Source organism: Ranitomeya variabilis, chromosome 4 (genome assembly GCF_051348905.1).
Source record: "Ranitomeya variabilis isolate aRanVar5 chromosome 4, aRanVar5.hap1, whole genome shotgun sequence".
Classification (NCBI taxonomy): Eukaryota; Metazoa; Chordata; class Amphibia; order Anura; family Dendrobatidae; genus Ranitomeya; species Ranitomeya variabilis.
In genome coordinates, this window is record NC_135235.1 from 1,385,472 (window position 1) to 1,399,180 (window position 13,709).

The following is a 13,709-nucleotide window of genomic DNA, read 5'->3' on the forward strand; positions in this document are numbered from 1 at the left end:
GGCCTATGATATACTACAGAAGGTTCAGCCTTAGGTAATACATATATTAGCGCTTTTACGGCTACATAAAACAATAAGCAAAGCAACAAGATTTGCATACAAGTCTGGAAAATACCAAAAATAATCCATCCTGCTAGGCCGCTAAGCCAATCGGCTGGATTTAAAAAGGAGTCTCTATATTGTATTAGTCTCATTAAGAGCCTTAAGGAACCTAGAAAACCTGAGTCCAAGTCTCATTGGGTATGCTGTGTGGTGTTAATACCTTCCTTGGCTCCAGAGGTAAAGGCTAAGTACAACATAGCCCTTACAAATACCGGCCTGTGTATACAGATCCAACAGTCCAGCAGGTTTTGTCTTTCCGCGTCGTTTGTAAGAAAAGCAAGATGCTGAATAAGTTTGTTGTCCTTGTCAACACTTAAAAGTTTATCCAGTGTCTCTGTAAAGGTACCTTCACACGAAGCGACGCTGCAGCGATAGCGACAACGATGCCGATCGCTGCAGCGTCGCTGGTTGATCGCTGGAGAGCTGTCACACAGACCGCTCTCCAGCGACCAACGATGCCGAGGCCCCCGGGTAACCAGGGTAAACATCGGGTTGCTAAGCGCAGGGCCGCGCTTAGTAACCCGATGTTTACCCTGGTTACCAGCGTAAAAGTAAAAAAAACAAACAGTACATGCTCACCTGCGCGTCCCCCGGCCTCCGCTTCCTGACACTGACTGAGCTCCGGCCCTAACAGCAGAGCGGTGACGTCACCGCTGTGCTTTCACTTTCAGTTTAGGGCCGGCGCTCAGTAAGTGTCAGGAAGCAGAGGCTGGGGGACGCGCAGGTGAGCATGTACTGTTTGTTTTTTTTACTTTTACGCTGGTAACCAGGGTAAACATCGGGTTACTAAGCGCGGCCCTGCGCTTGGTTACCCGATGTTTACCCTGGTTACCAGTGTAAAACATCGCTGGTATCGTTGCTTTTGCTTTCAAACACAACGATACACAGCGATCGGACGACCAAATAAAGTTCTGGACTTTATTCAGCGACCAGCGACATCACAGCAGGATCCTGATCGCTGCTGCGTGTCAAACGAAACGATATCGCTAGCGAGGACGCTGCAACGTCACGGATCGCTAGCGATGTCGTTTCGTGTGAAGGTACCTTTAGGTGCAGACATCCTACCACTGCCAGCAAGGTGATTAGGACAACAGTCTTTCTGCTAGTGAAAAGATCTTTTTGCAGTGACTGGCATGGATCCAGGTGGGCGTTCCCTCAAGTGAATGTGGTCAGCTGGACTTTACAACGGGCCGTCAAACCGTGGGTCTAGGCTCCTTCTCACGTGTCTGTGTATGACCACCCAATCACCTGGATTCAGCAGATGTGCGTCTGCACTGGCATTAGGATCTGGAATGGATGAAAACACATGTTTATGCACCACATTAAGTCTGTTCTGCAAGGCCTGGACATGGGCTGTCATAGCACCGTGTTGTATTTGTAGCACCTGTGGGAAGTACAGACCAGTCTCTGGCAAACTACTAAACAGGACTTCAAAAAGAGACAAGCCTGTCTTTCTATTTGGAGTGTGTCTGACTGAGAAGAGTGCAAGATACAAGCACTCTACCCCGCTCTTTCCTGCGTCTGCCATGGCCTCTGAATTTTCAGTTTAAGTGTCCCACTTAGTCTTTCCACTTTCCCACTACTTTGTGGCCTGTATGGTGCATGATATGCTTGCTGTACTCCCAGGGCCTGCATGACTTCCCTCATTATTTCTCCCGTGAAGTGTGTGTCCCTATCGCTCTCTATGGTTTCTGGGACACCATACCTGCAGATCAGTTCTTTCATCACTTTGTCTGCAGTCGCTTTAGCATTTGCACACTTTACCAGATAGGCTTCCAGCCAACCAGAGAAGAGATCTACACATACTAGGACATTTTTCACACACTCCTACCTTGGGTAGCTGTATGTAGCCCGTCTGTAGTCTCTGAAATGGGTAGCGAGGCCTGGGTGTCGCTTTCTTAGGGATTTTTACTGTTTTACCAGGGTTGTGCTGTGCACAGATGAGGCATGACCATACGAGCTTTGCTGCTGCGTAACTGAAACCAGGAGCGATCCGGAAGGCATCTACCATGGACACATGTGACATTTTGAGGTGTGAGTGGGGCCAAGTGTTGCTTGTGCCATAATTAGGAACAGGGACCTTGGTATATACAATTTATCCTTATTCTCCCAAAACTCCTTTTGAGTTTAGCTCAGCTCCCATTCTCCCCCGTGTTCCTTCTCTGTTTGGGCAGCTGGAGGGATTTCAGGACATCTAGGCTCAGTGTGGCTGGAATACACTGAATCCCCGCCACCGTCCACTGCTCCCTAGGCCGCCTTGCTGCTACTTTAGCAGCCTCGTCCGCCCTTCTGTTGCCCTCTACCTCCACAGAGTCACCGTCCGTGTGTGCTGTTACCTTGACGATGCCAACCTGGACTGGTAACATCAATGCCTCCATCAATTGTTTCACCAGTTCTGCATTTTTAATGGGCTTACCGGCTGATGTAAGAAACGTTCTGCTTCTCCAGACAGGGTGATAATCATGGGATATTCCCCATGCATAGTTCGAATCTGTGTAAATATTAGCGACTTTACCTGCAGCAGCTCTACACGCCTCAGTGAGCGCCTTCAACTCTGCCTCCTGCACCGACATGTGTGGAGGGAGTGGTTCAGCTCGGATTACCTCATGTGAGGATACTACTGCATGTCCAGTGTAGAATCGCCCATCCTGGTGGTATCTGGAGCCATCTACCAAGGTAAAAACCTCAAAATATGCATTAGGAACAGGTTTTTCATGAACATATGTAAAACATACTGTCTCCTGACTCATCAGTTCCTATGCAGTCATGTTTGTGCATCAACGTCAACGTACCAGTGTACTTTTGTTTTTGTTTGTTTTTCTTTTTTTTCTAATGCTGTCACCAATTCCCCCTTTTCTGAATCCACAGGCAGATGAGTGGCTGGATTCAGAACATTATGTATTATACAGGAATTAGTATTAGAGCACATTCGAGTCTGATCTGTCTATCCGTAGACAGGTGTTTTGGTTGAACTTGTACGAGTATGGCATTAATGTCATGTGGGGAACAAATTGTCAAAAGAAAGTCAGTGTGAGCTCACATGCCTCAATTAATAATAATAATAATAATAATAATAATAATTTTTATTTATATAGCGCCAACATATTCCGCAGCGCTTTACAACTTATAGAGGGGACTTGTACAGACAATAGACATTACAGCATAACAGAAATCACAGTTCAAAACAGATACCAGGAGGAATGAGGGCCCTGCTCGCAAGCTACAAACTATGAGGAAAAGGGGAGACACGAGAGGTGGATGGTAACAATTGCTTTAGTTATTTGGACCAGCCATAGTGTAAGGCTCGGGTGTTCATGTAAAGCTGCATGGACCAGTTATCAGCCTAAGTATGTAGCAGTACAGACACAGAGGGCTATTTACTGCATAAAGTGTATGAGAACACGATGCGGGGAACCTGATTATGTGTTTTTTTCTATTTTTAATAGGCCACACAGGGATAGTTAGGTTAATGCGTTGAGGCGGTAGGCCAGTCTGAACAAATGCGTTTTTAGGGCACGCTTAAAACTGTGGGGATTGGGGATTAATCGTATTAACCTAGGTAGTGCATTCCAAAGAATCGGCGCAGCACGTGTAAAGTCTTGGAGACGGGAGTGGGAGGTTCTGATTATTGAGGATGCTAACCTGAGGTCATTAGCGGAGCGGAGGGCACGGGTAGGGTGGTAGACTGAGACCAGAGAGGAGATGTAGGGTGGTGCTGAGCCATGGAGTGCTTTGTGGATGAGGGTAGTAGTTTTGTACTGGATTCTGGAGTGGATGGGTAGCCAGTGTAATGACTGGCACAAGGTAGAGGCATCGGTGTAACGGTTGGTGAGGAATATGATCCTGGCAGCAGCATTCAGGACAGATTGGAGCGGGGAGAGTTTGGTAAGAGGGAGGCCGATTAGTAGAGAGTTACAATAGTCCAGATGGGAATGAATAAGAGAAACAGTAAGAGTTTTTGCAGAGTCGAAAGTAAGAAAAGGGCGAATTCTAGAAATGTTTTTGAGATGCAGATAAGAAGAGCGAGCCATTGATCGGATGTGGGGGGTGAATGAAAGCTCGGAATCAAGTATGACCCAAGGCAGCGGGCATGTTGCTTTGAAGTAATGGTGGAACCGCACACGGAGATGGCAATGTCAGGCAAAAGTAGGTTAGTAGAGGGAGAGAACACGAGGAGTTCAGTTTTTGACAGGTTCAGTTTCAGATAGAGGGAGGACATGATGTTAGAGACAGCGGTAAGACAATCACTGGTGTTTTCTAAGAAGGTCGGAGTGAAAGCAGGAGAAGAGGTGTATAATTGGGTGTCGTCAGCATAGAGATGGTACTGGAAACCAAATCTACTGATTGTTTGTCCAATAGGGGCAGTATACAAAGAGAAGAGGAGGGGGCCTAGGACTGATCCTTGAGGAACCCCAACAGTAAGGGGAAGGTGAGAGGAGGAGGAACCAGCAAAAGATACATTGAAGGAGCGGTCAGAGAGATAGGAGGAGAACCAAGAGAGAACGGTGTCCTTGATGCCGATGGAGCGGAGCATAGTGAGGAGGAGCTGATGATCCACAGTGTCGAATGCTGCGGAGAGATCCAAGAGAATTAGCAAGGAGTAGTGACCATTAGCTTTAGCTGTTAGTAGGTCATTAGAGACTTTAGTGAGGGCAGTTTCAGAAGAGTGTAAAGAGCGGAAGCCAGATTGAAGAGGGTCGAGAAGAGAGTTATCTGAGAGATAGCGGGTAAGACGGGAGTGGACCAGGCGTTCCAGGAGTTTAGAGATGAAGGGAAGATTAGAGACAGGTCTATAATTAGCGGCACAGTTTTGGTCGAGGGAGGGTTTTTTAAGTAATGGATGTATGATGGCATGCTTAAATGAGGAGGGAAAAATACCGGAAGTGAGGGAAAGGTTGAATATTTTTGTTAGGCGAGAGGTGACAGCCGGGGAAAGGGACTGGAGGAGATGTGACGGAATGGGGTCACTGGTGCAAGTGGTCGGGCGAGAAGATGCAAGGAGCCTGCTTACTTCTTCTTCAGTAACTGGTTCAAAGTCAGAGAGTGAACTAGATGCAGTGGGGGAGGGAGGACAGTGCCTGGTATGAAGAGATTGGGAGATGATTTCCTGTCGAATGTGCTCAATTTTTTCTTTGAAGTAATTGGCCAGATCGTCAGCGCGGAGATCTCAATTGCTTCTTGAGTGAGATTGTAGGGGTCTGATGACAACCTGTCATAGAGTGGTTGCATCATTTGTGAAGCAGACCTTATCCATGGCCTACAGTAGGTCACCAAACGTAGGAAAATGCGTAGATGCTGGTGTGACCTGGGTAAAGGGAGATTTTGTATTGCCTGGTTTCTGTCTTCAGTCAGGTGTCTTGTACCTTCAGCAATACAATGTCCTAAAAATGTCACCTTTTGTTTGTAATACTGTAATTTGTCACGTGAGACCTTGCAACCCTTCTCTGCCAAAAAACACAGCAAGGAAACTGTAGCTTCCTTGCAGGACGTCTGGTCCGGGCAGCAGAGCAAGAGGTCATCCACGTACTGCAATAGTACAGTCTGTGGATGAGGTGGTTGCCACTGCTCAAGAATCCCTGCCATCGCTGTTGAATAGATGGTTGGGGAGTTCTTTCCCCCTTTTGGGAGGACCGTCCAACAGTATTGTTTACCTTCGCGAGTAAAAGAGAAAAGATGCTGACAGTCAGGGTGCAGGGGTACAGAAAAGAATGCATTTTGCCAAATTAATGACTGTGAAACATTTTGTGACCGTACGGTGTGTGTATTAGGGACAATTGAGATCACACTCACTGTACCATCATTACTAGCCTGTAAGTCCTGAACTATTCTGTGTCAGGGGAACCCTTGGGTCCTTTTTTCCTTAATTGGATATAAAGGGGTGTTGCAGGGGGAAGATCTTTGCACTAGAACCCCTGCCTTAACATACTCTTTAATATCCCTGCTCAGGGCCATTGATTTGACTAGACTTAAGGGGGTGTTGCTTTAACCAAAGAGGAGTGGTTCCTTCTTTTAATTTATCATGACAAGGGGAATGGGCAGCCGACCCACATCAGATTTCCCCTTGCCCAAACGGTGTCTGGTACCTGACTCTTTTCCCTGTCCTCAGACATTCTGGTGTCAGGCATTACTTTCACTACTCTTGCCATATACACCAGTTCTGCAATATTACACAAGTGTCTATATAAGTCACACATTAATGTCCAAATATTATTTATACCCGTATTTGATTGGGTAGAGTACCTTTTAAGAAAACTAAATTTGATTCACAGAATATGTTACCAAAAGAAAATTATATATATGAATATATATATATATTTACGATAGATACTGAGTCGTAAAATGGGAGAGCACAATGCCATAGGGCACAGCAAAGCACAAGCTTATTCTAAGAAGGTAGCAGCCCTATATAAATCCACAACTAACAGTTCCAAATACAAAAAGAAGGGATTTGAAAAATACCAAATATCAATACCAGTTGCTTGCGATATGGTATAAGAAGTGGAAAAGACAAATAAACAGTGACTATGGTCTGAGCCAATATAATGAATGGCTAAAAAAACTATATATCATATGAAGACAACCTAGAAATACATGGTAACTATACCATCTTGTGTAAGGAAACTACTAAACTGGCAAATGAATGGAATTAAGTGTAACTATAATTGGGCATGATTTACCTGTGGTATAATGTGCATGTGGAAGACCCTGACATCCCTCTGCACCAAGTGTTTATATGAAAGGGGACTTGTGACTGTAATACCCTCAGGAGAGTACTGTATGGTGGTCTAGGCAGCACTCCACTCTGCTCCCAGCAAATCCATAGGGGTATTGTCACTAACAATAAGTGTGTAAAGGCCCCGTCTCACATAGCGATTTACCAACGATCACGACCAGCGATACGACCTGGCTGTGATCGTTGGTAAGTCGCTGTGTGGTCGCTGGGGAGCTGTCACACAGACCGCTCTCTCCAGCGACCAACGATCAGGGGAACGACTTCGGCATCGTTGAAACTGTCTTCAACGATGCCGAAGTCCCCCTGCAGCACCCGGGTAACCAGGGTAAACATCGGGTTACTAAGTGCAGGGCCGCGCTTAGTAACCCGATGTTTACCCTGGTTACCAAAAAAAACAAACAGTACATACTCACCATCTGATGTCCGTCAGGTCCCTTGCTGTCTGCTTCCTGCTCTGACTGAGTGCCGCCGTACAGTGAGAGCAGAGCGCAGCGGTGACGTCACTGCTGTGCTCTCACTTTACGGCGGCTCAGTCAGAGCAGGAAGCAGACAGCAAGGGACCTGACGGACATCAGATGGTGAGTATGTACTGTTAGTTTTTTTTTACATTTACACTGGTAACCAGGGTAAACATCGGGTTACTAAGCGCGGCCCTGCGCTTAGTAACCCGATGTTTACCCTGGTTACCAGTGAAGACATCGCTGGATCGGTGTCACACACACCGATTCAGCGATGTCAGCAGGACCTCAACGACCAAAAAAAGGTCCAGGCCATTCCGACACGACCAGCGATCTCGCAGCAGGGGCCTGGTCGCTGGTACGTGTCACACATAGCGAGATCACTACTGAGGTCGCTGTTGCGTCACAAAACTAGTGACTCAGCAGCGATCTCGCTAGCGATCTCGCTATGTGAGACGGGGCCTTAAGCACCTCTTGGCTGTCTCGTGATTCTAGTCTTATTTGTTTAGTCATAGGGGCTTCAGTCGCTTGTCCTTCTACACTCACGCATTCCACAGTCTCGTCAGTAATAATTTCTGGCATTATCAAGTCTTTGTGTACTGCAGTTCCGGCTGTCCCAGTGTCAATCAAGAATTCTGTCTCTTTCCCTCCCGGCATTGTTATGGTGGCCATCAAGGCAGGACCAGGTCCGGAGGGAACAAGAACAGGGCACACGTTTGTCACTGGGTTGTCAGTTTCCTAGTCTGGAGGTGAAGGAAGTGGTAAATTGGTCTGAGTGTCCATTTTCTCCACAATTTCAGCACTTTACTGTTTCTAAGTCCTTACTACGTCTCTACTGTTTTCCTTGTACTCCAGCATACATGACACGTCGTCTTATTGTCCTAGTTTGTTCAACTCCTTTAGCAATTTTCAGGAGATCTTTTGGATCTACATTTCTCCATTCAGGTCTGGCTGTCTGTACTGCGTCTCGTAAGTCTTTGGTCATACCGTCAATGAATGTATTTACCAATACTTTAACATCAAGTGGGTTTACTGGACTGTACCCCATGTCTTCCTATTTCAGCTGTAATCGTCCAAAGTACATCTCTACACTCTCTCCTTTTGTCACATCTGTATGTGTCTTAATTTGCATCCTAGTACGTCACCTGCTTTTGTGCTCACTAACTCCCTAGGCCTGCCCAGGTGCACTTATACGTCCATCATATTGTCTTTATCTGAAAAATGGGAAAGGTTGGTTCTCAGGGTCAGCCAATTGTTTTACATGTTTTAGCGTAGCTAGCTAGTCAGAGGGCCTCCAGGAATAATACTCCTGTATCTGTCTTACCCTACCTGATGTGGTTGGTTCTCTGGTGGTGGTGGCTACTAGATGACCGGTTGGGGGTGACTAGACATGCTGGTCTACAGCTCCTTCCCAAAAGGATTACTGTCAGCCTACTCCCAAAAGTTAATGTCCCCACTATCCACCAACCACAATCCTGTGTCAGCTTCTTATGTCACTACATGTGATCTTGTCTGGACAGGATTCAGTGCAATTCTCTTAGGTCGGGTTGCAGCACAGATCATACAAGTCCATCTGTCTTGTCTGGGTCTCTGGTTATACAAAGGTATAACGGTAGCAGTAATGTGTCAGTCATAGTCGGACTTTTAAGCATCAAAACATTCATAATACACCTTACTTCCGTCCTGCTGCACTCTCTCAGATGCCATTTATTCACTTGCTATTTTTGCCTTTTTCAATCTCGGTCTCACATCTTCCACTGCTTCCTTTTTCAATATGTACAGCGGCTTTGGATCCCATTGGGGGCCCTGACTTATCAACTTATCCGCTCAACAATACCAAGCAGGTTACACCACCTACCACTCGGTGGACTTAAAGGATTTTACCAAGCAGGTTAACCACCTACCACTCGGTAAATCAGCTGGCTAGCACAGCTTCATGGACGGCAAGGTTACACCACCTAATGCCGTAGACTGACTGTAGCAGGTTACACCACCTATACTACATCAGCCGTGCAGTTGGCTACCTCCTCTGTTGATCCTCAATTTGCTATATCAATCACTCAACTTGAAGCAGGTGAATCTTTTTACCAATCTTTCAATCACTTTCAATTTCCAACTTACAATATTGTACTATTGTTTAAACACAAATCCTCTCAGCGTGTACCAAACCAAGGACAATATTTGAGCGCAGCTCTATGCCCCCCTTCCTCTGGCCCACAGCACCGAGGGGAGAAATTACAAGCAATTAGCGCAGGGGTCCGCTTCCCTCCTCCCATCTGGTATTTTGCACAGATAAGAGCTTGGTGTCTTCTACACAGAAACGGATTGCAGCAGTTTTCAGACTTAATCTCTATAAAACATTCAAACATTCATCCTCTCGGAATTAAAAACAGTTTCTCTATACAGGCAAATCACTGCATAACTTGAAAAAGCTGATTCTGACCGCGTCCGGCCAAAACACACATAGACACACATAGAAACCTATCCAGTGTCAAACCATATACAACACAGGTTTCACTGAATCTCAGATGTAAATTAAAAACATCCACAACTCATTCATCCGGACCCTCAACAACAGTTAGATAAGTAATGATACTTTTGTGATCACTCATTCATACATGCTCATTCAGGGAATGTTTCTTTCCCTTTCACTCTTCAGTTGATTTTTACAAGAAGAAAATCCCTTATCTCAATCAGAGCTTCTCATAGACATACATACAAGGTTCACACAGCCTGCCTATTTTGCACTTTGGAATTAACACAACTCTATATAAATAAAACTGCAGCAGTGTCCACTGACACTCTGAAAACACTTTTTAAGGCCAAACAACAAAAACCACAGCCTTATACAAAATACAGCTTCATATAATGTACTGCCAATCCAAAATGACCAAAATAACAACACTGCACAGAGCCTATCCCAGCTCTTGTATTACACACACTAAACAAATACACAACCAATTAGGATATTGACAAATAATACAGATAACAATTATCACAGTTATCATCTTATTACTCTATTATTCAATTCTCATACGGACATAAACAGACAAAACAAACACAAAACTCACTGGTGATGTGTGGATTCTTTGAACCGTGTTTACAGCCTTTTACCCAGAGGTATGGAGAAATCCGGAAGAGAGATTGCAGGTGCAAACAGATTGTAAGAATAACATTTCTCACCTTGCTGCAGCTGTTGTTAGCATGTCCAATCTCTCAGGAAGCTCCCCCATACGGATTCCGAATAAGGCTGGTTACACGGCCCCCGTTCGGGCGCCAAACTGTCGTAGCTGTTTTCATTCTGACCCGTTATGCTCTCCACTCCCTCGTCTGTCCTGGGTGCGGCCCTCGTTATGCTCCCCACTCCCTCGTCTGTCCTGAGCACGACCCTCGCTATGCTCCCCACTCCCTCGTCTGTCCTGAGCGCGACCCTCGCTATGCTCCCCACTCCCTCGTCTGTCCTGAGTGCGACCCTCGCTATGCTCTCCACTCCCTCGTCTGTCCTGAGCACGTCCCTCGCTGTGCTCCCCACTCCCTCGTCTGTCCTGGGCACGTCCCTTGCTGTGCTCCCCACTCCCTCGTCTGTCCTGGGCGTGCCCCCCTTCCCTGTCTGTCCTGGGCACGTCCCTCGCTATGCTCCCCACTCCCTCATCTGTCCTGGGCGCGGCCCTCGCTATGCTCCCCACTCCCTCGTCTGTCCTGGGCGCAGTCTTAGCTATGCTCCCCACTCCCTCGTCTGTCCTGGGCGTGCCCCCCCTCACTGTCTGTCCTGGGTTCGGCCCTAGCTATGCTCCCCACTCCCTCGTCTGTCCTGGGTGCGGCCCTCGTTATGCTTCCCACTCCCTCGTCTGTCCTGGGCGTGCCCCCCCCACTGTCTTGGGTGCGGCCCTCGTTATGCTCCCCACTCCCTCGTCTGTCCTGGGCGCGGCCCTCATTATGCTCCCCACTCCCTCGTCTGTCCTGGGCGCGGCCCTCACTATGCTCCCCACTCCCTCGTCTGTCCTGGGCGCGGCCCCGCCAAAGGTATAAACTGGTGTGTATGCAGTGTGTAAGGGCATGTTCACACTAGCCACTGAAAAGAAAAATACAGACAAACATAATGATTAAATACTCTGCTGTAAATAAATAGCATAGTGTATGAAAATAATATTTGGTACTTACCATTTGTCAAGTGACATGTATGTGGACAAGGGCTGAGGAGGACTGGGCTCAACTAGTGGACACACAGCCATGGGAGACCACGTGTAAGCGCACGTTCACACTGGCCACTGAACAGAAAAAAAACAAAGACATGAACTGTTAGGATGGCTTCTGCATTTTTTTTTTTAGCAAAAAACTTGTTAACGAAGTGCCGTATATTATTTTCGTGCACTATGCTATTTATTTTATTTACAGCAGGGTATTTAATCATCATGTTTCTGTCTTTGGATTTGTTTATATATGTGATATAATAGTGAGAAATGACACAAGGAAAAGTTTTGAACACCTGAAAAAAGAGGAGCAAAAGACCTTGAAAGTCTTGACACCGGCTGAGATCTATCAGTAATGAGAAAGCAATGCTGCCACTTAGTGACCAATCAACTGATTCATCTGATGTGTCCTTACCAAAGGACCACCAAAGAAACCTCTCCTGATGGGTAACACCAGTGAGCTGTCTCAAGACCTTCACAACCTTATCGTTACAAAACATCCTGATGGCATTGGTCACAGAAGAATTTCTAAACTACTGAAATGTTCCAGTGAGCGCATGAGGCAATAATCCGGAAGTAGGAAGATCACTTCACCATAAACCTTCCACAACCAGGTGCTCCCAGCACAATTTCATCATAAACCGGCCATGACCCGGTACTCCCCGCAAGATTTCACCATAAACTGGCCACGATCAGGTACTTTCCGCAAGATTTCACCATAATCTGGCCATGACCAGGTGCTCTCCACAAGATTTCACCATAAACTGGCCGTGACCAGGTGCTCTCCACAAGATTTCACCATAAACTGGCCATGACCAGGTTTTCATGCAGGAGTGAAAAGAATTATCAGAAGAGTTGTATAAGAGGCCAGGACTGATGTGGAGAGCTACAGAAATACCTGGAATCAGCAGGTACAAGAAAAATCTAAGTAGTGCACTCAACCTCCATGGTGTGTATACATGCTCGCCACACAACGCTCCATGACATAGGTCATAGGAAATCTCTCTTTTGGATTCTTTTGCATTCTAAGGCTGGTTTCACACTTGCGTTTTGATCCGCAGCGTTTTAGCGCTAAAAAACGCATGCGTTTTTTTCCCTATACTTAACATCAAAAACACATGCGTTTTTTTTAGCATGCATTTTGACGCGTTTTCGGCAACGCATGCGTTTTTTACGCGTGCGTTCAGTTGCAGAAATGCAACCTGTAGTAATTTCTAGCTGTGTTTTTTTGCCGCAAAAAAACGCATGCGTTTATTCGCGGCAAAAAAATGCATTGCTGTCTATGTAAACGCATGCGTTTTTATAGAAAAACACAAGAAAAAACAAGAAAACCCTAACCCTAAACACAAGAAAACCCTAACCACAAGAAAAAACAAGAAACCCTAGCAAGTAACCCTAGGGATCCTAACCCTAACCCTAGGGATCCTAACCCTTAGGGTTAGGGTTAGGATCCTAACCGTTAGGGTCCCTAGGGTTAGGATCCCTAGGGTTAGGGTTAGGATCCCTAGGGTTAGGGTCCCTAGGGTTAGGGTTAGGATCCCTAGGGTTAGGATCCCTAGGGTTACTAGGGATCCTAACCCTAGCTATTTCTGTTTATAGTGGGTTTTCTAGTTGATTTTGATGATTGGCAGCTGTCACACACTTCTCAGTATGCGTTTAAAAAACGCAAACGCAGGAAAAAAGGCATGTAAACGCAGCAAAACGCCGCGGTTTTTTTCTGAATGCAAAAACGCATGCGTCTAAAAATCGCGGCGTTTTGCCGCGTTTACATGCGTTTTTTCACCACATGCATTTTTTTAAAAACGCTGCAGATCAAAACGCAAGTGTGAAACCAGCCTAAGTCTCTTTTAGTAGTTGAATTACAGTTTAACATATGGGAAATGAGGAAGACTGAGATTTATAGATTGGAGAGGAAGAGATGTTAGAGAACAATTTACAATTCCTTTAGAAGTCCAGATTCCCTGGTGGTGACAGGTAATTCCGACAGGAAAGGACTTTTCTGAGGGTTGGATAGCAAAAGGTACATGTGTTTGCACATAGAGAAGTGTAAGGGTACCGTCACACAGTGCCATTGTGATCGCTACGACGGTACGATTCGTGACGTTCTAGCGATATCGTTACGATATCGCAGTGTCTGACACGCAGCAGCGATCAGGGACCCTGCTGAGAATCGTACGTCGTAGCACATCGTTTGTAACTTTCTTTCGTCTCTTGATCTCCTGCTGT

At 46.1% G+C, this 13,709-nt stretch overlaps 1 protein-coding gene across 1 annotated transcript in view; it reads left to right on the forward strand.

Annotated features, from left to right (window-relative positions):
- Window positions 1–13,709, forward strand: part of PRDX3 (peroxiredoxin 3) — a 72,730-nt gene that overhangs the window by 23,802 nt on the left and 35,219 nt on the right. The window lies entirely within an intron of this gene.